The 21,444-nt window shown below is 55.5% G+C and overlaps 1 long non-coding RNA gene across 3 annotated transcripts in view; it reads right to left on the bottom strand.

Annotated features, from left to right (window-relative positions):
- Positions 1–21,444, bottom strand: part of LOC120225138 — a 239,938-nt gene that overhangs the window by 41,058 nt on the left and 177,436 nt on the right. For all 3 annotated transcript variants that reach the window (XR_005526743.1, XR_005526745.1, XR_005526744.1), the window contains one exon: positions 20,431–20,485. This is a non-coding gene — a long non-coding RNA (uncharacterized LOC120225138). The remainder of the gene's footprint in view (positions 1–20,430; positions 20,486–21,444) is intronic.

Genomic DNA, 21,444 nt, shown 5'->3' with positions numbered 1-21,444 from the left:
CTCAGGGACGGCCGGATGTAAGTCTGGAGAGCGTCCTGAAAACCCGGAGGCTGGGTCCACGGCCAGTGTCCCCTCCGCAGCCCCCAGGAAAGGGCTTGTCCTCCGTGGGGGCCGGCCGGTCCGCTCCACATTTACCACACGGACGCCAGCTGCATCCCAGAAGTGTGATTCCTGCAAAGCCTGACTGGGCCTTCTGCACACTCCTGAGGCGGGGCCCCCAGGGCCCGGGACCTGTGTTTGGCTCGAATCTCCTTCCTTGCCTCCCACTGGCGCCAACCTCACCCGGGCAGCCTGATGATTAAAAGGCAGTGGTCTTTCCTGGGATGTTCACTCAAGCCGCCTGGCAAGAAGGGTCAGGGCGTGCAAAACTCTTTTACACTCCCACGAAAGACCAGGAATTGCCCTGACCAGCTCCTGAAGGGGTATGTCCTCTCTGCTTAGTTGTGTAAGGGACGCCATGTCTACATGCACTTGTCCCCTCCTGCCCCCGACTCACTCTCACAGAAGGTCTGCGCGAGAATAACAAATGACAGACAAAATGTGCAGAGTCAGGATTACCGAATGGGCCACACTGATTTTGTAATAATAGGGAGAACCCCAAACCCAGCACCTGGACACACAGGGAGGAAGACAGGCATTAAGGACCAGGGTGCCTTTCTGAACCGCTCCCTGGGGCTCTGGATTCACCGTGCTGAGTGCCCATTGCACCCTCAGCGCTGCCCATGGATGGCATACACCCCAGCCCGCCTTCCACGGACACCGCCTCTGATGTTCCCACACTCGTGTGGTGAACACGGGTGCCGTGAACAAGGAACACAGGAGCTGACCTCAGGCAGCCTCGCGATCCAAGCTCACAGATGAGGACCGGACAAGGTAGGGGTCTGGGGTGACCATCCATGCAGGGCTGCTACCCTGACCCCAGGCACCGGCTGCATGGGGAGCACGTGCGTTCCTGCCGGGACCCAGGGTTCAGGGCGCATGTGAGCAGAGGGCATGAAATGCTGGCTCCCAAGCTCACTGAGCCTCCCTGGTGGACACCCCACTGTGTGGCTATAGTTACCCGCATGCTCTGTGACCACAGGGACAGCTGGCAAACCTGGCTTCCTTGGGCTTCACCCCACATGCTTCTTCCTTCACTGACTATACCCTCTATCCTTTGCTGTGATAAAGCATCGCCATGAGCGTGACTGTGTGCCAGCCTGGGGTCCACCGGAAGCCCCTGACACACTTAGAGATGGCGCTTTGGGACGTGAGGAGAGGTAAAGTGTATTGTGAGAATTAGGTCTCACCCTGTAGCCCTCCGGCATGACCACTAGCTGGCTCAAAGTTACATGAGCTCACGTGACGTGTGCAGCCCAGCCGCGCACCCAGGTCCTCCCTCCTGCCCCCACCTGGAGGGTGCGTGATGCTCCCGCCAAGTGCCATGCCTCCATGCCCCACACACTCCCTGTCTACACAGCAGGGGGAGATGAGCACTCTCTCCGAGGCACACTGTAAGGGTAAATGAACTTATACACATGCAGCTGGTTAAACAGCACCTAAAATGCAGAAGGGGCTAAATAAACGTGCTCACTGTCAGCATCCCTACGTTTTATCTGCATCCCTTGTCCACATCACTCAACCACTTTCGATGCTGCTGTTATTGTTATGCCAACTTTAAAGGTGAAATGAAAAATCAGAGAATTTAAGTAAATGTCAGAAGAGTCCAAGCGAGCAGTGCAACTCAAACATTAAGCCCCGTCTTCAGGCCCCACGGTCTTTCCAAGGCTCTGTGGCCTTCATTTAAATTCCAAGTACTCCTGTTGCTTTAATACCAGCCAGAGGACGCTGAAGTCTCAGACGAAGCCCCCAGTCCCTTCCCTGGCGGTCACAGGGCCTGGCTGGCGGGTGCTGCGCGTGAATCAGCGTGTGTTGTCAGCAGCCCGGCATGGTCTCTGCCATCGCCCAGGACCACCGCCCGGGTCCCCTGCGTTGGTCACCCACTCTGCTCAGCAGGAGGGCCTGGGAGGGGTCTCTGCAGCCCCACGACCGAGAGGCATGGGGGAGGTTTCTGAACACAAAGACTTTAGGGGTGCAGGACAAATGTCACCTGCCTCTCTGCCTCGTTCCTCCGTGAGCTCCCACCACGTTTTCACTCACATCCTCCAAAAGTGCTCCGTGGCCTCTGCTGTACTCCATGCTCATCCACCCTGGGGCCCGTGGGGGCCTCCTCCTCTGAGAAGCCCACGGGCCTGGGGCCAAATGCGGGAAGACTGGGACAGAACCCTGGCCATGGCCCTGGGGGTGCCTCACAGCTGGCGTACAGCTTCTGACCAGACTGGCCACACCAGCCACACAAGCTCCTTCCCTGCAGTGTGCAGAGGAGGTGGGGGCTTCCACGCGCAGCACCGTGGGCCCTCTCGGACCCGTCCAGGCCCACGGATCCTGCCCGACCACACAACCCAACCTCCCTCCCCCCTCTCCCCCCACAGCTCATGTCCCTTCCCACCCCGTCCTCCACGCCTGCTGGACCCTCTGGGAGAAGGTCCGTGGCTGCCAGAACAAAGTCGTCACGGGGTCCTCTGCTCTGCCACAGTGCCCCCCTCTGTGCTTGCAGGAGCTGCTTCCGTCCCGTCCCCCCGGTCCCGCTTGAGGACAGAAGCCACCCCGTCTGCCTCTGCTTCTCCAGACTCTGGGACAGCACAAGACATGTGATTAAAACTCAGCGTAAACGTATAAACGTGAACCGAGGTCCCGGCACAAACACACAAATCTCGCCCTGGCTGGCCTGCGTCCCAGCGTGATCCGAACCACGACGGACCTGGCATTTTCTCACAGAACAGAATAAACTGAGTCTGATGACAACTTCACAATCCTTCTCTGAGAGGAGACGCAGAGAGACTGTCCCCAGGGCCCCTGCCTCCCGGGCTCCGCCCCCAGCAGACCACAGGGTCCTGCGAGAAGCCCACACGCCTGGTGCTCTCGGCCGTGCGGCAGGTGTGACTTTGAGAACACCTGTATTAGTGAGCGTCCCTTCAAAGCCGCTCTCCTTGTGTAGTCGTGGAGAAAACCGTTTTTTGAAGAAAACAAATGAACAACTAGACCAGATTTTTAAATAATGAAAATGATTAAAGACTTAAAACACTGCTTCTGTTTGACCTTAATAAGACTTGGGTTACAGAAGTGCAGGGTTCTGAATCGGCAATGAAGCCTGAGCACAGAACCTACCACGGGGAGGCAGCTCTTAAATACCCCCGCCTCCCTCGCCTCCGTGAGCAGCTGCTCCAGAAACCGGGAACCTTTGTAAGGATAAACATGTTTTGCAAAACAAAACCTAACAGGAGCATCGCCCTGAGGCCATTAAAGGCTTGAAGAACATTCCTAAGGGTTTTGAAAGAAGAGCACAGGGCGCTGCTCTGACTGCTGAGTGACTGATGTCCAGGGGTATTAGGAGAATGCCAGCACGCCAGGGGCTGCGCTCCGGCCGCAGGAAATTTAAAACTGGGTTCAGGCATTTGGAAAGGGCAGTATTGACGGGCTGGCATCATGCGGACACCGAAATGGCCCTAGCTGGTGGGAGCACTGAGGAGAGTCCTCCTAGACACAGCAGGGGGAGCCGCTCCTGCTGGGGGCTTTATTTTGTGGGAAAGCTGACTGGGCGTCCCCTCTGCCCCGTCCCCTAAAACCAGCAGACTCTGCACGGACACCCCGCTTCCTCCACCACATGCGGACAAGCCTTCTGACGGCCAACGCACCTGCGCCTGCAGCCCCATGACTCTGAACAGATGGTGGGGGGCAAGCGTGCTTCTGGGTTGTCCCCCCCCCTCGCCGGCTCCTTCAGCCCTTCCCTGGGAAACACGGGTGCAGAGGCCGGGCTCCAGGCACGGAGGAGGGGGAGGGAGAGGAAGGGGAGGAGGGGAGTAGAAGAGGAGAGGAGGAAGCAGTCACGTGCCAGTGAGGCTCCCCTGTCCCCCCGCTGAGCCCCAACCACCCAGGGCTGAGGGCTCGCTGGTGCACGGGGAACGTGGGTCAGTTCAGAGGCCAGGGGCGCAGGGAGAAGTGTGGCAGCGACAGACCCGACCCTGGGTTACAACCAAACCACCGCGAAGCGGCGATGCACGAACCACGAACCACCCTGGAGCCAAGGCTCCCTCGCCAGCGAAGGGACCGCACCCCCACCACGCAGCTCTGCAAGCACTGCAGTGGAGACAGTCTTGTGGACGCCCTCCGAGGCCAGCACAGAACAACGCAGAGAAGATATCAATCCCCCACACCCTCGCCATGTTATTCCCGGGGTCCCCCACCTTTGCCCGGAAATAGTCCAGGGTCAGGCAGAAGGATCAGGAAACAGAGGCTGGGGTTTGAATGATGAACATGATGGCATTTCTTTCAGCCTGTTAGTTACCCTCATTGTCTTCCTTCTCTTATCTTTTAACTGTTTGTTAATTTTCTGACATACAGAAAAGCTGCAAACACAGAGGATTTCCAGGTTTCCCACACATGACATTTGACCACGTTTAGTGTTCGTTCTCCATCTTTCACGTATGCATTTTCTGAACCACCTGAGATGGCGCTGCAGACAGAACAGCCCTGGCGACTCGGCGTGCTTCCTAAAAGCAGGGCTCTCTGTGACCGCCGGGGACAGCCATCCAAATCAGGACACGGAACTAGCAAGCGCGAATTTGTCAGTCATCCGCTCCATCCATCGTGCAGACAGAAGTTCCTGGTCCAAGACCACACGTCTCGTTTACCTGTCACATCTCTGGCTTTCCCTCTCCACCCCGAAATTTCCCCTTAGAAATTCCAAGAGGGACATCGAGTTTGCACGCCGCTCCCTGAAGTCATTCTGTGAGATCCTGAGCTGACCCTCACCCACCTACGCTGTCCCAGACGGGTCGGGTCAGGCGCTGAGCTCATCCACTCCCCCAACACTGACTGGGAAGCCACAGGTGGGGTGGGTCTGCCAAGAGAGAAAAATCAGGAAAACCTGCGCGCCTCACACGGAGATCTTGGGACGTGTGTTTTCATTCAAGTATTTCTGAGAAGGCATTTCTGGTAAGAGAAGGCTCCCCAGATAAAAGGCCAATTACAAAGCAAGTGCGAGGTGTACACTCCCGGACCTCCTTCCCACCCACAGGGACCACACGGAACTCCTCAACCTTCCTCTCTGACGAGACCGTCCACGAGGATGCCAGGGACGGAATCACCGCCTTAAAAAGTACCAGCGGCAGGAGGAGAGAGGTGACCTTTAGGCTCTTATACCATCTCACCAATCGAGATTCCTAAAAAGTACAGATCAATGGTGGAACAGGATTTTCAAGGCCATTAAAGGAAAGGAAAGTCAAGCAAGGCGGGTTTTCCTGGATGGACACAGCACGGCGTGCGGGGACCTGGTAAGCCGAGCGGCCAGGGAGAGGACGGACACGGCGCTCAGTCCCAAGTCCTCTGGCCGCAGGTGGACGAGATGGAGAGGCACAAACAGGGGCGTGGAATCCTTACAGGAAGCGTCAGGAGCCCTGGCGTCTCCGGGTAGACTGGGAACTCACAGAATGACGAGGTAGCATCTTACTGCCCGAGCTGGCGACCCTTGACCCTTCCCAGAGCTGGGAGGCAGGAGAGGGGCTGCGTCCCCACAGAGCCCGGGAGGCTGGGGTGACCATGCCGGGAACGCAACTGCCTGGCGTCAGCAGCACATGCCGCCCTCCAGCCCTCACACGTGGGGTCGGCTTGTCCTGAGGACCGAGGCCCAGGAAGCTCGAGGCCCTCGCCCCACCGCCCGCGGGCACCTGCTCTCGTGGTTCCTGTCCGTGCCCACAGGTTCTGCCGCAACCCCCCTGGCCTCCCGCCCACTCCTGGGATCCTTCCCAGGCGGGACTCTGGGACTCTGCAGCCTCTCTGTGACAGCAGGAGGGCCCCTCTCCGGAGCCCATGAAACCCTCGCCGCTACAGCAGCCCCCACGGGAATGGGCAGAGCCAGGCCCTCCCTTCCGTCACGAGAACCAGATGCACGTCCGAGCTCCCGGTTTTTACAGGGGCAGGACCTCAGGTCATGCTCACCCACTAACACCTGCCGGTCACGGCCACAGGTGTGCACGTCTCTACTGCTCTCGACCCCACGAGGCTTCCGTCCACACCAACACGGACGCCTGCTCTGGAAGCGGGAGGTCCCCCCCCCTGACGTCTTCTGCGTCCCCTGTGCATCCCCCGTGACAGGGAGCCCGGAGGGCACGACCACTCTGAGCCTGCGGGCGTGCTTCCTCCAGGACCCAGGACGTCCACGTGGACTAAGCTCCTCCTCGCAGGGAAGGAGCCTCCAGGGGTCCTCTGCAAACCTCCTGTGTCGCTCGTGCTCGCTGCCTGGCTCCTGACGCAGCCCCGGTGCATCCGCTGCTGGCCCAGAGTGCGGCGCTCACCAGGAGCACAGCAGCCGCGTGCTCACTAGCCAACCCGCCCAGAGCACGGTAACGTCCCCAAAGCAGACGCAGCGTTCCATCTGCCTTTACAGACGCAGCGGCCGGCGGGGTCCACGGGGCGCCCCGCCAGCTCAGCACGACGGTCCACGGGGCACACCGCCAGCTCAGCACGACGGTCCACGGGGCACACCGCCAGCTCAGCGCGACGGTCCATGGGACTCCCCGCCAGCTCAGTGCGACGGTCCACGGGGCTCCCCGTCAGCTCAGCGTGATGGTCCATGGGACTCCCCGCCAGCTCCGTGCGATGGTCCATGGGACTCCCCACCAGCTCAGCACGATGGTCCACGGGGCGCCCCGCCAGCTCCATGCGACGGTCCACGGGGCACCCTGCATCCTGTCACCTTCATTTCCTTCAGGAAAGGAGGGGCTGTGTGGCCTCGGTTTGTGCAGCCACCTCTGTAAAGGCTACAGGAAGGAGACGCCAGGATCTGTGAGCCTCACGCTCTCAGCCTCGGCCCCATGCGAAGGCATCGGGCGGCCTGGCAACACGCAGGAGAGTCACGCTGCAGAGGCACACGGGACCACTCCTTGGAACACGATATGGAAAATCAGAATGGCGACAGAAGGAGAGACTAACTTCTATGAGACAAAAGCAGACAGACAAACCTAACGGGCTCAATGCATCTCAATTACGTTGGGCACGGCTGTGTCCTCTGGTGGCGGTCCACCTGAGAGTGGGAACGACTCACCGCGGAAACTACGGCAGCCCCGGCCCACAGCTCCCTGTGGGTGTAATTAGACTCGGGCCTCAGGGTCCAGGGACGGCCGCAGGAGTCACGGACAATGCTGGAAGCGCACACACTGGTTTCTCCGCAGGGAGTCAAGTCTGAGGACTGGGCTGAGGGCAGATGGTGCCACAGCCACTGCCCCCACGTGTGCACAGGAAGCCGTCCGTGAAACCAGGCTTTGAGACAGATCACGTCCGAGGCCCTTCCACGTGCAGTGCCCTGGGGCCTCAGGTCTGAGCTGCACGCATCTTCAACCAGGACCACACGCGGAGACGCTCACGCTGGGTGAGGAAGGGCAGGAGGGGGCTCGTCACCAACCACACCTCCACGTGCCCGCCTGGGTTGTTTCATCGCTACAGTGACTGTCGCGCTGGGGTGTGTGTGTGTCCCCTGCTGCCCAGATGCCGTCGCCACGGGCATCCGGCACTGCGTCAGTCCCATGAGCATCTGCCGAGCGCCTACACGCCCGCCCACTGCTCCTCCCCCGCGAAGCCTGCCTGCCCGGTGCCACGCCAAGGTGGTACAAATCCGTCCCTGTGATGCCCTGCAGAGTTCACCCAACTTCCTAACCTCAGCAGTGCGAGAGCTCAGCCTGGATGTGATGTGGTCAAGGGGACCTGACCTCTGTCTCGGGGGCCGTGGGCTGGACCTCGCACACGGCACTCTCAGTGACCACCGGGGTTCCCGGTGGACCCCAGCACCCGTTCCTCCACTGGGCCACCAGGATGCGAAGGCGCTGTCCTAACCACAGCCCGCGCACGTCCAGCTGGACGGCACCTAATGGTGACCCTAGGAGACAGCCAGGGCTCAGGAGCAGCAGCACGCAGCTCTGCGGGCGCCGGGGAGCTCTGGGGCCGCCCTGCCCTCCCCTCCCCACCGGCGAGCAGGGTGAGAGAGAGTCCTACGGCTGACCATCACCCCTTCTCACTGACTCGCTCCGCCCTGAGTTACACTGAGCCCTGGATGCTGAAGAACACAGTCTGAAGGGTGTGGGCCACTCGGGGGACTGCTTTTCAATAAATACAGCAGTGCCCTGTTCCTCAGGGTTTTCCTAAGGACATTCTCTTTCCCCAGCTCCCTTCGTGGCGAGAATGCGGGACATAATTAATACACGTAACACATGAAAGCCCTGTTAACCAACTGCTTACGTTGCTGGTGAGCCTTCCGGTCGACAGCAGGCTGTTAGTGCTTACGTTTTGGGGGAGTCAGAAGGTATACGTGGATTTTCAACTGCACGGAGTACAGGTGTCTCTACCCCACGCAGGTGCAGGGCCCACGGATCCAAACACACGACAAAGTCCACTGACCTTCTGGGCCAGGACTCAGCCCGGCCGGTCTCCTAATCCCCCTGCTCCCCCTTGCACAGCCCAGCACTCAGGGCTCTCGCTCCTTGGGGATCCAACAGATTCCCACCTGGGGCACATCCCATGCTCCCTCACCTCACTTCAGAGCTTCTTGAGAGGCAAGCCCAAGGCCCTCCTGGAGAAGGAGGCCTCTTCTGATGCCCTGTCCCCTATGCCGGGACCCTTATGCTTAATTTCACCCCTTGGCAGAGCCCCAGCCCCACTCTGGCCCCACAAGTGCCACATGCACCCACCTGACTACCCCCGCCCACTTGGGGCCGCTTCCTGCCCCTCCCCGCCCAGCCACCCCCACAGCACCTGCTCTTGGAGAAGCAGAGCCCACCCACCTGACTCTGGGAGGACATGGGATGGATTCTGCTTGTGTCCCATCTGCCCAGGATTGGTTTTATTCAGGTGTGGCAGGCACGCAGACACGGGACGTGTTCATACCCACAGATTCCTGGACGTGGTTACAGGTGTGGCATGCACGCAGACACGGGACGTGTTCATACCCACAGATTCCTGGACGTGGATACAGGTGTGGCAGGCACGCAGACACGGGACGTGTTCATACCCACAGATTCCTGGACGTGGATACAGGTGTGGCAGGCACGCAGACACGGGACGTGTTCATACCCACAGATTCCTGGACGTGGGTACAGGTGTGGCAAGCACGCAGACACGGGACGTGTTCATACCCACAGATTCCTGGACGTGGGTACAGGTGTGGCAAGCACGCAGACACGGGACGTGTTCATACCCACAGATTCCTGGACGTGGGTACAGGGGCCACACGGGGAAGCACAGGGTCCGTCGGGAGCAGAGGGAGAGGAGAACACGGCAAGAGCCTTCACTGTGCTCCCTGGGAAGGAACGGACAGGGCTGGGGAGGGCAGCCTTGGGGAGGGCCAGCGGCTCTGGTGTGGGAAGGAACGGACGGGGCTGGGAAGGGCCGGCAGCTCTGGCCTGGGAAGGAATGGATGGGCTGGGGAGGGCCAGCGGCTCTGGTCTGAGGCCTGCACTTAGTGCAGCAGGTGCTCAGCGGCCCTGATGCAAGAGCCCGTGGAGAAGGGGTTGGGATGTGGGCTCTGGGTCTGTGGCCTAGGACCTGGCTCCCCAGACAGGCCCCTGAAGAGCACACAAGGTCCCAGATGCAGCCTCAGAAACAGGAAAAACACGACTAATACACTGTCCCTCCTTGGAGCCGAGCCTGAGAGTCTGCACGAGGTGAAGGCTGACCTCAGAGAGGAGGACACCGCTTCCTGGGTGCATCCTGCTTCTCTGACCTCCAGGGTCTCTGTGGGGTGAGGCTCCCCATGAGGATGCTGCCGGCGGCAGCAAGGCTGTCCCTGTCCCACCCGGGAAAACAGGAGCCCCCCGCGGACAGGACACCTCATCTTCCCAGGCTCACCGCTGGTGAACCGCTGCTCGCGGATGGGACGGAATCGGTGTCCTGCTTCAGGACACATACGACCTCTGGACGGCTGGGGACAGACCGCTACCACAGGCCCCAACGAGCCCTCCGCGAGTCACCACACTGCGAAGTGCAGCAACGCTGAGTGAGCCCCAGGCTCCAAATGCACGTCCCGTGCTCACACCCCCGTCTGTGCTATCAGCTCAGGTGCGCTGCAGCTACTGACTGAAGGCAGCGTAACAGCATCGCCCTCTACCCCAGGGGCGCTTGCCTGTCAGTCTCTTCAGAAGAGAATGTTTGCTGGAAGTGACCCTGATGTCACCTACAGGCCATTCCTGCCTGCGGTGCAGCTGGTACTCCACTCGGGCATGCGGCTAATAAACTTCAGACCTTTGGCAGTCTCTGATTGTTTAATTATTTTAATCACTACTCTCTAAGGCCTTTCCCCTTAATTAGTTATGCTTTCCTCCTACGTTACTTCCCCCGTAACAGGGCACCAGCCACCTGATAAGAGCAAACGTTCAGTTCAGTTCCATTTAAAACATCCCTTTACCGACTGTCCTCTGTGCGGCCTGAGTTAGAGGGCCCCCAAATCGGTCGGGTGCCATCCTGGCCCTGGGAAGCCCGGCAGAGACGGGCGCCCCTCCACCCCCCGGGGACACCGTGAATCCATCCTGGTCCAGCAGACGCTTACCCGGCACGTCAGCCCAGAGCGGTGCTGCCCGCGACCAGCCCCAACAGCAAAGCCATGAGCCTCTGCAGCGTAGCCCCAACTCCTCGCTTACGGACCAAGCCACTCGGACCTGTCGGGGACGCCGGCTTCCTGAGGAGCAGAGGGCGCTCCAGCAGCCAGTTCTGGTCACCGCACACGGCACCTCGTCTGCGGCCCAGCTCCCTGGCTTCATCTGCCCAAGAAGCACTTTCTTTCCTTTCTTTCATTATCTGTGTGCTGCTGCTTAATATCCCCGCACATTAGCTGCCTCACACCCGAGAGAATGGCTGCTATAAATCAAGTGTGCTCAGTGCAACTTAATGTGCCACCTGAACGCCTGGTTAGCAGCGAAACCACACTGCTAAATACACAAGCTCTTGTTGGAAAAATCAGTCACTGTCTTTATCTGATGCATTCATTGAACTTTAAGGATATTAAAATACATACTAAAGCTACTTCTATTATATATGGTTTGTGGTTGCAGATAATAAAAGGTTCTCAGACAGAGACTGCACAAAATAATCACCTGGGACCTTCTATTTGGGCAGTGCTTAAAACTTTATTTTTAAAACTCTGCAATAAGTTTCATCAAAGTTGAATAAATTGTTTAAAAAACCTTCTACCTTTAATGTAGAGTATTTTTACAGAAAATGCCTTCAAGTTTGTGCCTCTTTATCATAACTCTTCGCTGGCTTTGCCCCTCCCCCCGCCCCCTCCCCTTTGGCAACCACCAGTTACAAAATAAATAAGTCACGAGGGTGAAACGTGCAACGTGGGGAACAGTCAGTAATACTGGACATGCAGACGCGTGTTGTGGTGAGCATGACCAAAGGTATGAAATTGCTGAATCACAGTTTGTGTGCCTGAAACTGACATGATGTTGTATGTCGACTGTACGCAAATAAAAAGTAATAAAGTGAAATAAAATAGAATGTTTTCCAGGCAAATAAAACTGTCTTGGGGCAGCTGGGTAGCTTGGTTGGTTAAGGGTCTGACTTGGGCTCAGCTCATGATCTCCCCATTCATGAGTCAGAACCTCGGGTCGGGCTCTGTGCTCACAGCTTGGAGCCCGGAGCCCACTTTAGATTCTGTGTCTCCTTCTCCCCGCACTTCCCCTACCCGTGCTGTCTCTCTCTCTCTCTCTCTCAAAAATGAATAAAAGTTTAAAAAAAAGAAAAAAAGAAAAAAAAAAAACCCAGAAACTGTGGCCCATCCCCGAGCCAGAAGCTCAGCAGGACGTGGAACGCCTGCAGGGTCCCCTTCCCGCCAGGAGCTCAGAGCCACCCCTGCTTTCCTGGACGCGAGTCTGAGGACGCGGGAGCTGCCACAGGCCCGGGGGCGGGCCACGTCCACCCTCCGTGGCACCGACTGGCAGCTGGGACACGGCCTCCAGAACACATCCGGGACGCTGGAAAGGGGACACTCACACTAGCCTGGACTGGAGGGGTCGGGAAACAGACCCTCCTCATCACAGGGAGGGGCAAGGGTTGTCTGTCAGCCGGCCTCCCCCCACAAGAGAGCTTCTCTCCCCTGGGGGGCTCCCTCCGTTTGCAAAGACCTCGGAAACCAATCAATGGCCCCACCGGGCCCCCGAGCTCCCGGCACTTTAAAGAACAGGATTCACGGTTCCCAGGGGGACGAGCGGATAGGCTAACCGAGCAGCAGCTCGGAGCAGGGCCACTACAGACCAGCTGTCTGTGTCCCCAAATCACTCCCACGGTGAAGCCCGCCCCTCGGTGTCGCAGCGTCGGGAGGGGGGTCTTCGGGAGGTCACTTGGTCACGAAGGCGGGGCCTCCTGCTGGGGTCAGTGACCTTAGCAAAGAGGTACAAGATCATGGCGCTGCTCTCTGCAGGTGGGACACAGCCAGGGCGCGGTGTCTGCCAGGGCCGTGCCGTGGACGTCCAGCCTCCAGGAAGGTGAGAAGCCCCCACTAAGCCCAGGACAACTAACGCGAGGGGAGCTGAAGTTCCCGCGGAGAAGGGGTGCCTGCACCAGGCGCCCCCCCCCTCCCTCCTCAGACCTGCGTGTGGGCAGCAGCGTCCCGGGAAAGGATGTGCCCATCGCAACCTGAGAGTTCCTGGCGCGGCAACGGACAAATCCACCTCCAGACCCTCGCGCTCCAAATGCCCACATACGCGGCCCACTACGGCTTATTTGGAAGGGAGGGCGACAGAAAAGCTGGTGAGCCCACGACGCTCCGGCACTTCACACCGTCCTCTGCCAGCAGGAGAGGAACGTGGTGACCAGACCCTGCAGGCCGGGGAAGGCCTAGGGCACCACCCAGCTCTCAAGGGATGGCGAGCCTGGGGGGAGGGTGTGGACCCTCAGCTCACCCTCAGCATCAGCCCTGACCTTGACCTAGTTCTTCAGGACCTTAACTCCCGGCTCCCGGGACTAGATCCCCACAGCAGGAAACAAGGTCCTGTGGCCAGGTCACCACTGCCAAGGAGTCAGCACTCGCAACAGTAATACAAGCTTCAGCCTTTCCTTCTTTAGTTCTGGTGGCTGAAAAGGGTTAGGCTGGATTTAATGATCAACCGTAGACTGATATCAGCCCGTCCGTTTTCTGGCTGCACAAATGCAGGTGCGTGGTGTCTCGGGCCGCTTACAGGTGACCTGCCCTGTTATTCTGCGCTGCATGAGAGCAGCACAAAATAATGAGAAACTGAGGCAGAGGAGCAAGAGGTAGGGAGGACCTGGTGACACAGAAGTGCAGGCCGGTGGACGGGACACGGTGAGGGGTGGGGGGGCGCCGCAGGGAGACACACAGCAGATGGCCATGTAACTTCACACATGTCCACAGTCACGAGGTCCAGGGTCCCTCGGGAGCTGTGAGCGGTCCACACTCCAGGAACGAGCCCCAGACCTTGCTCAGTGGACACGGGGACATGGGACAGCTGCACACCCGCGGTGACACACGACCCACAGGGCTTGAGACGCAGGAGCAGGTGTCAGGGCCGCTCTCCTCCACAGATCCGGATTCTCCCTAAGGGGCTCTGGAGCACGAATGTGGCTGCCCCTTCGCCACCTGGAGCCCTCTGTGCTCCCGTGAAAAGCAGTCCTGGGGTCAGTGTGCAGACGATCCCAGCACTGTGAAGATCCACCCCCACCCGCAGAGCACAAGCCTGCTCACAGGGCTGAGTACTCCCCGTGAGGTCATTTCAGGTCCCCCGCCCCCAGGTCAGCACACACGGGGGGTCCCGGACCCTGAGACGTCATCTCAGGTCTCCCCCGCCCCCAGGTCAGCACACACGGGGGGGTCCCAGACCCTGAGATGTCATCTCAGGTCTCCCCGGCCCCCAGGTCAGCACACACAGGAGGTCCCAGACCCTGAGACGTCATCTCAGGTCCCCCGCCCTAGGTCAGCACACACGGGGGGTCCCAGTAAGCTTTTAGGAGATCATGCAGCCCTCAGCGGAGACGTGTCCAAACCACATTTGGCCGAGTCGCAGAACTGGACGTCTCTACGTTAAACTGCCCCCAAACCGTAAAGCTCAGTCAGTAAGTATCTCCACTTGCCGTGCAGAGAAGAGCCTGCTCCCCGAGCGGTAACGTTCTTCTACGTGGCGCAAAGATGACGGCCAGGCTAGAAGCAGGCCCTCAGGGTTAGGAGTAAGCCACGTGGGAAAAACCAGCTTTGGCCTTAAAACTATTGATCCATAACCTTTCATTCTGGCAGTAACTAAATAGCATGACTTAGATTCTGATAAAGAAATTTTCAGTTTATGAAATGAAGCCCTTTTTGGCAGATGAGGATTTTTGTTTTCTGTCTTCTGTTGGTGGACAGGGAACGAAGCATATGTCACCGGGCCTCGAGATGCAGGCCACCCAGAAGGCTTCTTCCCAGCTGCTCCGCTGCCGTCCCCACTGTGAGGGCCACCCAGCACACATCCCATCTGCACAGCTCGGGCTGTGTAAATAATCTCAGTATCTGGGTACAAGACACTTATGAAATACCTGCTCTTTGAAAGAAGTGACATTTTAGCCTTAACCTAGTCTTTGAATGCCATTCACCTAACATTTTGAAAACCATGGAGGTAAACTCCCCACTTGACTGGACATCTTTTTGGCCACAAAGCCTTCTGCAGTGCTTGCCTGTGTCGTCCTGAAGCTCCAGAGGCTGAGCTGGCCCCCCTGCACTGGCTCCCTGGTCCATACTGCTGGTCTGGAAGCGTATTTGGTAGGGAAGTCACACGCAGGGTCACTGTGCTGTCACGTACTGGCTCAGAGGGAAAACACATATCCGCGTCCCAGCGAAGCATGAAGCAGGTGTGTGACAACATGAAAAGTCGCGTGTACTGTGGCTCCATTTCCTCACCCGCAAAATGGCGCCAACTTCCATCTCCCAAGAAAATGGATGGACTCCCCAAAACTCACCGTGAAAGAGACTTTTAAACCAAGACAGCGTAGAAACACAAGGTGTGATGCCCACTGTCACTGCTGGTGACATCGCCACGTGCAGAGCTTCAGGCATCACGCCCGCTGGGCGTGAAAATCATAAACTAGAGTTTCACTCCGTCTCGCGGACCGCGAGCCCTCTTCTGGCACTGGTTACTGGGAACCATTTCCTCTTGAGACGGGCCTGTGGCAAACAGAGCAAACTCACTCCCCAGCGTTGCCACACGTGCCCGTCGTGAAGTGCGGGACAGCTCGGAGCCACTTCCCATTCTGTGTCTCCCCCCCTCTCTGCCCCTCCCCTGCTCATGCTCTGTCTGTGTCTCTCAAAAATAAAATAAATCGTTTCTCAAATTCCATATGTAAGTGAAAATATAATGATATCTGTCCTCTGACTTATTTCACTCAGCATAAAACCCTCCAATTCCATCCATGTTGCTACAAACGGCAAGATTCCACTTTCTCATTGAGAAATTTAACAGAAGACCTTGGGGGAAGGGAGATAACAAAAAATAGTTTCAGGGGCGCCTGGGTGGCTTAGTCGGTTGAGCGTCCGACTTTCGCTTAGGTCATGATCTCGCGGTTCGTGGGTTCGGGCCCCGCGTCGGGCTCTGTGCTGACTGCCAGCTCAGAGCCTGGAGCCCGTTTCGGAATCTGTGACTCCCTCTCTCTCTGACCCTCCCCTGCTCACACTCTCTCTCTCTCTCCTAGAAATAAATAAAACATTAAAAAAAAAAACAGTTTCAAACAGAGAGGGAGGCCAATCATAAGAGACTCTTAAATACAGAGAACAACCCGAGGGTTGACGGGGGGAGGGGGGAGGGGGAGGATGGGCACTGAGGGGGCACTTGCTGGGACGAGCACTGGGTGTTGTATGTAAGCGATGAACCAAGGGAATCTACCCCCAAAACCAAGAGTGCACTGTCTGCACTATATGTTAGCCAACTTGACAATAAATTATATTTTTAAAAAATAATAAAATAAAACATTAAAAAATTTAAGCTTTTTAAACCCTCAGCTCTGAAGAAACCGGGGATTTAGATGGACCAAACACAGACGCTCCTGCTATTTCAACAGCTATGCTCCCTCCGGCATTTGAGCTCAATATGCAAACGGCCCCTGTCCACGTCCATATTCCAACAGCCTACTCACCGAGGAGTTCAATAACGTGCAATTAAGTCCACCATAAGCTTCTCAAACCTTACGTAATAGTGCATTCAGACTCCACATCCAAATATACAGGATAAAGGTATCTGTCAGCCTATGTACGTTTGGTAACTAAATACCCTCTCATAAACACTAAATTCAATCCGAGGTTCTATTTAGCCCACACACAATTGGGCCCATTGGCCCCCAGCCCCTGGGAGACACCTCGGGAAGGACGCACAGGCAGGAACCAGTGGTAGACCAGAGCCGGCTCGTCGCGGCTGGTGAGGGCAGCAGCCGCGAAGTCCTCGCGGACCCACACTCAGGAACGAGGCGCAGAGCATGTCCGGCATAGACACCAGGGCCTTCCAGCTGGCTCTCGCCATTAAACTCTGCCCAGCATCTCTCTGGCAGGGACCCAGCAACAACCAGACTCAGTAACGCTTAGGGCCTCAGTGAATGACACAGTGCGCATTTGCAAACATACAAGAATCAGTTCCACAAAATAGTGGAAAATACTTAACATCTTCCCACCCTCATTTTTATACACAGATCATTTCACATTTTCCATGCCGTCAAGTAGAGGCATGGCGCGGCCCCCTGCTCAAGGCTTCGCGACGTAGCATTACCACCAGACTCGGTGCAGGTGCATCACCGCTCCACTGCAAACTCAGTTCGTTCCAGGAAGTTCTCCTTACTCCTAGCAGTGGGACGGGCTCTCACCCAACAGCACAGGATAAATGCTGCAGGACGACAGAGCTCAGAATACCAATCCCTGCCTGCTGCGCAGCCTGACCCAAGGAGCATCTGCCAGGCTCACGACCTCCCAGAGCGACACGGCGATTCTGAAGCAGCTGCACTGATGAGCAAGATAAGGAAGCCCAAGTGTCCAAGAAGTAAGCATCTCCTAACCTCCTGGCTGCTCGGGAAACATGTATTCACAGTCCACATCTCTTTCATGGCGGGCTGCCCCGATGTGTCACCTACTACTGGTTATGGGTAAACCGTACCCTCATATTATGAGACATGAGATCCCAGCAGAGAGATAACAGGCTGCTCGGGCTGTGAGTCATGTACCACAAAGAAACAACGTGCTGATGTCCACCAGCTTCACAGTGGAAAATGCCAGGTTAACTTGAGCGCGTAAAATAGCCAATCGTAATAAAATGATGTCCGTGAAGAAGTCACTGCTCAAAAAACGTTCTCAACCACACAGGCTCGAGCACCATCTTGGACTATTTTAACTGCCAGCCAGGGTTCAGACACAGGGAGCCGGGTCCCACACTGAAGGGAAGCAGACCGTAGATCACCCGCCCGCCCTCATCCCGCGTGCCGGTCAGAGGTGGCCCCCGTACACAGGCGCGGAGACCTCGTAGCCACTCCCTGAAAGGCTGGTAAGGGAGCTGGGTATGAGATGCCGCTAGTGCGCACCCACCCACTGAGTGGGCCGCCGGGCACCCAGCCTCCTCCTGGAGCTGGTTCCCCAGCAGGTGCTCAGTCCCCACACGCACTCCACAGTGGGGCTCTCCACAGCGGGGGGGGCACACTGAAGGTGGACAAGGGGTCAAACAGGGTCCCCAGAGCAAGGAAAGGGAAGAATGGTTGGAAGCAAAGCTGACGCACTAAAACACAGAATCTGGTTGTGCAGGTGTTGCCCCATCGAAACGTGGGCTCATGCCATCTGCCCGGCGCTCCACTGAGACCACCACGGAGAACGATGGGCAAGCGAGTTCGCTCAGCTCTGTACGGCATCGGCCAACACCATCACAAGTCATCAGAACATGGAGAGAAGACAATGTTTGTCTTTCCTGTTTCATCAGACAAGAACACAGGGCACCATCCAATGTCAGTCCTTGTACTTCGTTCCCAGTCCTGTTAAGGACGTTAGCTCCATGACAATGACAAACACCTGAAGACACGCATCCCGCCTTCCAGGGACACAGCTGTGGCATGCATGAGTTAATGCACAGCGTTTCTAAAATGACTAAAGAGCAAACAGCACAATAGCCATGGCTCATTCCAGAGCCGTCCGATTTTTCAACTGTGGCAAAATACACATAACATAAAATTTACCGTCTTAACCATTTTTTAGTGTAGAGTTTGGTGGCACTGGGTGCATTCAAGGTGCCACACGGCGAACACCACCATCCATCTCCAGAATGTTTTCATATTCCCAAAATGAAACTCTTTACCCATTCCAACACTGATCTTAATAAAAAATGTGGAAAATGCTTCTATATGACCACTAAGATGAAAAAAGTGTCCATTCAAGTTCATAAGGAACCTGTATGTCATTAAAATATAAAACCAATAACCATTCCATCTGAGTCCGAAGAAATTTCCAAACAACATCTCCTAAATAATTACACGGCTATAGACATACTGGATCACATTACGTGGTAAAAACCAGAATTCACACAGCTTTCAGTTCTGAATGAACTGGCACTTTGAAAGTGTTAAAATCTCAGCCGGCTCTTCTTTCATTTGATACAATCCCGTCCCCTTTCTGCGCCCTATGTCATCGCCTTGTGTCTTCTAGAACTGACTTCTGTAATGTGAAAATCTTCAAAAGAAAACCCCCTGGCCAATGTCTTCAGTATTCAGGTCCCAACGAGGGGCTGCTCTCTGGGCTCTGAAGGCTGGTTCCTTGGATTCTTACAGAAAGCAAATAAAATATCTCAACTTGGCAGAGTTTCACCTATTAACTGAAACGTCTTATATAACAAACTGTCTAAAAATACAGAATGTTCATTTTAACATTTAAAATCCAGTTAGATTCTCAGAGAATGGTATTTAGCTTTTAACTAATGTTGTCAATATTTTTGATGCGGCTCAGAATCAGAGACCCGCCTGGAAGACATAAGCTAACGTGGAAAAACTAATCACTCCATTTTCACGTCGTGTGGCACTTGCTACTGTCGATGGACACAGTTTGCAAAATCTTTGTTCTTTCACATGGGACCTGTTCGTATATTTTTGTTACTAATCAAGACTTCCGAAATATAAAAACAGGCTCAAGCAATACCTCACCACCTTTGGATGAGCTCCCCAGTGAGTAAGTGTGCTCACAGCCACAGCCACTGTGTGTCTGAGCAGGTGATGTCAAAACAAGGACCACTCTATGGACTGGTTTTAAAAATAACAGAAGTGGCAACATAGTCTGTCCATGATCCTAAGTAAAAAGATAAATAAGTAAAGATCTTACTTTTCCCCACATACTCCGTATTTTCCACTGGAATGCATAATACAAGACAATAGCTCATTGATCACTTAAGAATGTGGTTTCAATAACTATACTGGCTGGTTAACATGTTTATAATAAAAGTAGAGTATATCCCAACACGTTAAATTCTTTGGACTCTGAGAGAGTCTGTCATGACTCATTTTGTTACTGCTGGAAAGCATGACGCAGGGTCAGCATGCCTGTGTTTCACACCCAGCACAAGCACCCCTGGGATGCAGGCCGACACATCTGACGGGACACAGCCGGCCCCTGGAAGCGGTAAATCCTCACCGAACTAGCCCTTGGCAGAAAGGACAGAGCATTCTGTATCTTTCCCTCAGGTCCCGCTAGTTCTCCGGTGAAAACGCCCTGAAGTAGAAAGTCCGCCAGGGAGAGTGGTTAAGACAAAGACCCACAGGGTAACATACTCCATGTGGTCTTCACGTTTGTGCCTCAACTTAAAAACTGCAAAGTTCCAGAGGTTTCTTTTCTGGATTTTTTCCCCTCCATCGTGTTTCCTAAAAGTAATAGAAACCACCTCATTTACAACCTCCAGCCACCAAACCTATGAGAAATCACACAACACACAACCTCCCGTGGCAAGCATCCACCCCTCACTTAGTCACCGGGACCCTCAAGGCCTTAGAACATCACACCTGGCCAGGCCCCACGCCCGCCAGTCCCGGTGCACTTCCTTAGCAAGTACAATCAGCAAAACAAACAACTTTGAAGCTCAGATGTTCAACTTTAAAAGACAACCAGTTTCCCTTAAAAATCTGAGACAACTGCCATCTAAACATATTTATTTTGTCAAAGAGAAACAGATCTTTGGGCTCAGGCTATAAGTCCGCGCAAAACCCAACCATCCAGCTTTTCGCTTGTTTCAGCCGTTACACGATCTTGCACTAAAACAACAGCTAAAAATACAAGGTATCTAAACTATGCAATCATATTTCTCAAATCTTCCACTGAGAGAAAACCCATGAGCTCACGTCAGAAGAACAAAATACATTTACCTGTATTCCTGTCTGGTAAGATACAGCAATGTTTCTGCAGGATGCCGGGCAAAACCTGTTTTGAAACACAGAAATAAAACACATCTGGTTATCATTCAGGTGGGAAAGGCATCCCGCACCAAGTGTTTCTCTAACAAGGTCGTTCAGGGCTGCACAGGGTCACCACACCCAGAACAATCTAACAAATTAAACAATACACAGAAATTCTGATGACATACATTTTTCATCAAAAAGGTTAATCAGGTAGGTGTGCTGCTCATATATGCTGTTCCAGAATGGTAATGCAGTTCTGCTTCATGGATGCCCCTAATGGGTCCTGAGAGTCTCCTGAAAGCTGCACTCAAGGGACTCCTACAGTAAGGCAAATGGGCCCACCAATTTTTGTGATGGCTTTTAAAATATTAGATGCAATTAGAGCCTGAAAATGGAGACCCACACAGCGGCGGTGTGCAGGCCCATCATGTAGGATCCAGCACAGGCGCTTTCATCTAGGATGAGTCACAAAGAGGAATGTGGAAGAAAAAGACTCTATTTACATTCACGGTTTGGTCTTAAATGATGAAGGAAATATCTTATTTGATATGTGAACGTAAGGTGAATATAATAGAAAACAGCTTTCTCCCTTGAAAACAGCAGTGTAAGGCAACTGCAAAGCGTAGACCCAAAGAATCTGCATTGAAGAGACCACTGTGGGGATTTATGATTCTGTTCTAACTCAATCAGAGTAAAAGCTGAACCTCCATCCTGAGTTCCACCCATGAAGCTGCAGCCATTCCTCAACCCTCTGTGATTACACCCATCCAAGACTCTCAGCCCAGAAGCAGGCATTACTTATCCTGGAGCAATTACTTAGTGGAGAGGGTGGGAAAGGCAGGGGAGGCAAGGGGAGGCAGGGGGAGGCAGGGGGAGGCAGGGGGGGGGGGGGGGGGGGGGGGGGGGGGGGTGGGGGGGGGGGGGGGGGGGGGGGGGGGGGGGGGAGGGGGGGGGGGGGGGGGGGGAGGGGTGGGGGGAGGG

Source organism: Hyaena hyaena, unplaced genomic scaffold, assembly GCF_003009895.1.
Source record: "Hyaena hyaena isolate Hyena2069 unplaced genomic scaffold, ASM300989v1 scaffold_1326, whole genome shotgun sequence".
NCBI lineage: Eukaryota > Metazoa > Chordata > Mammalia > Carnivora > Hyaenidae > Hyaena > Hyaena hyaena.
Note: the sequence above shows the minus strand (reverse complement) of the source record. Positions and strands in the feature narration are given on the sequence as shown.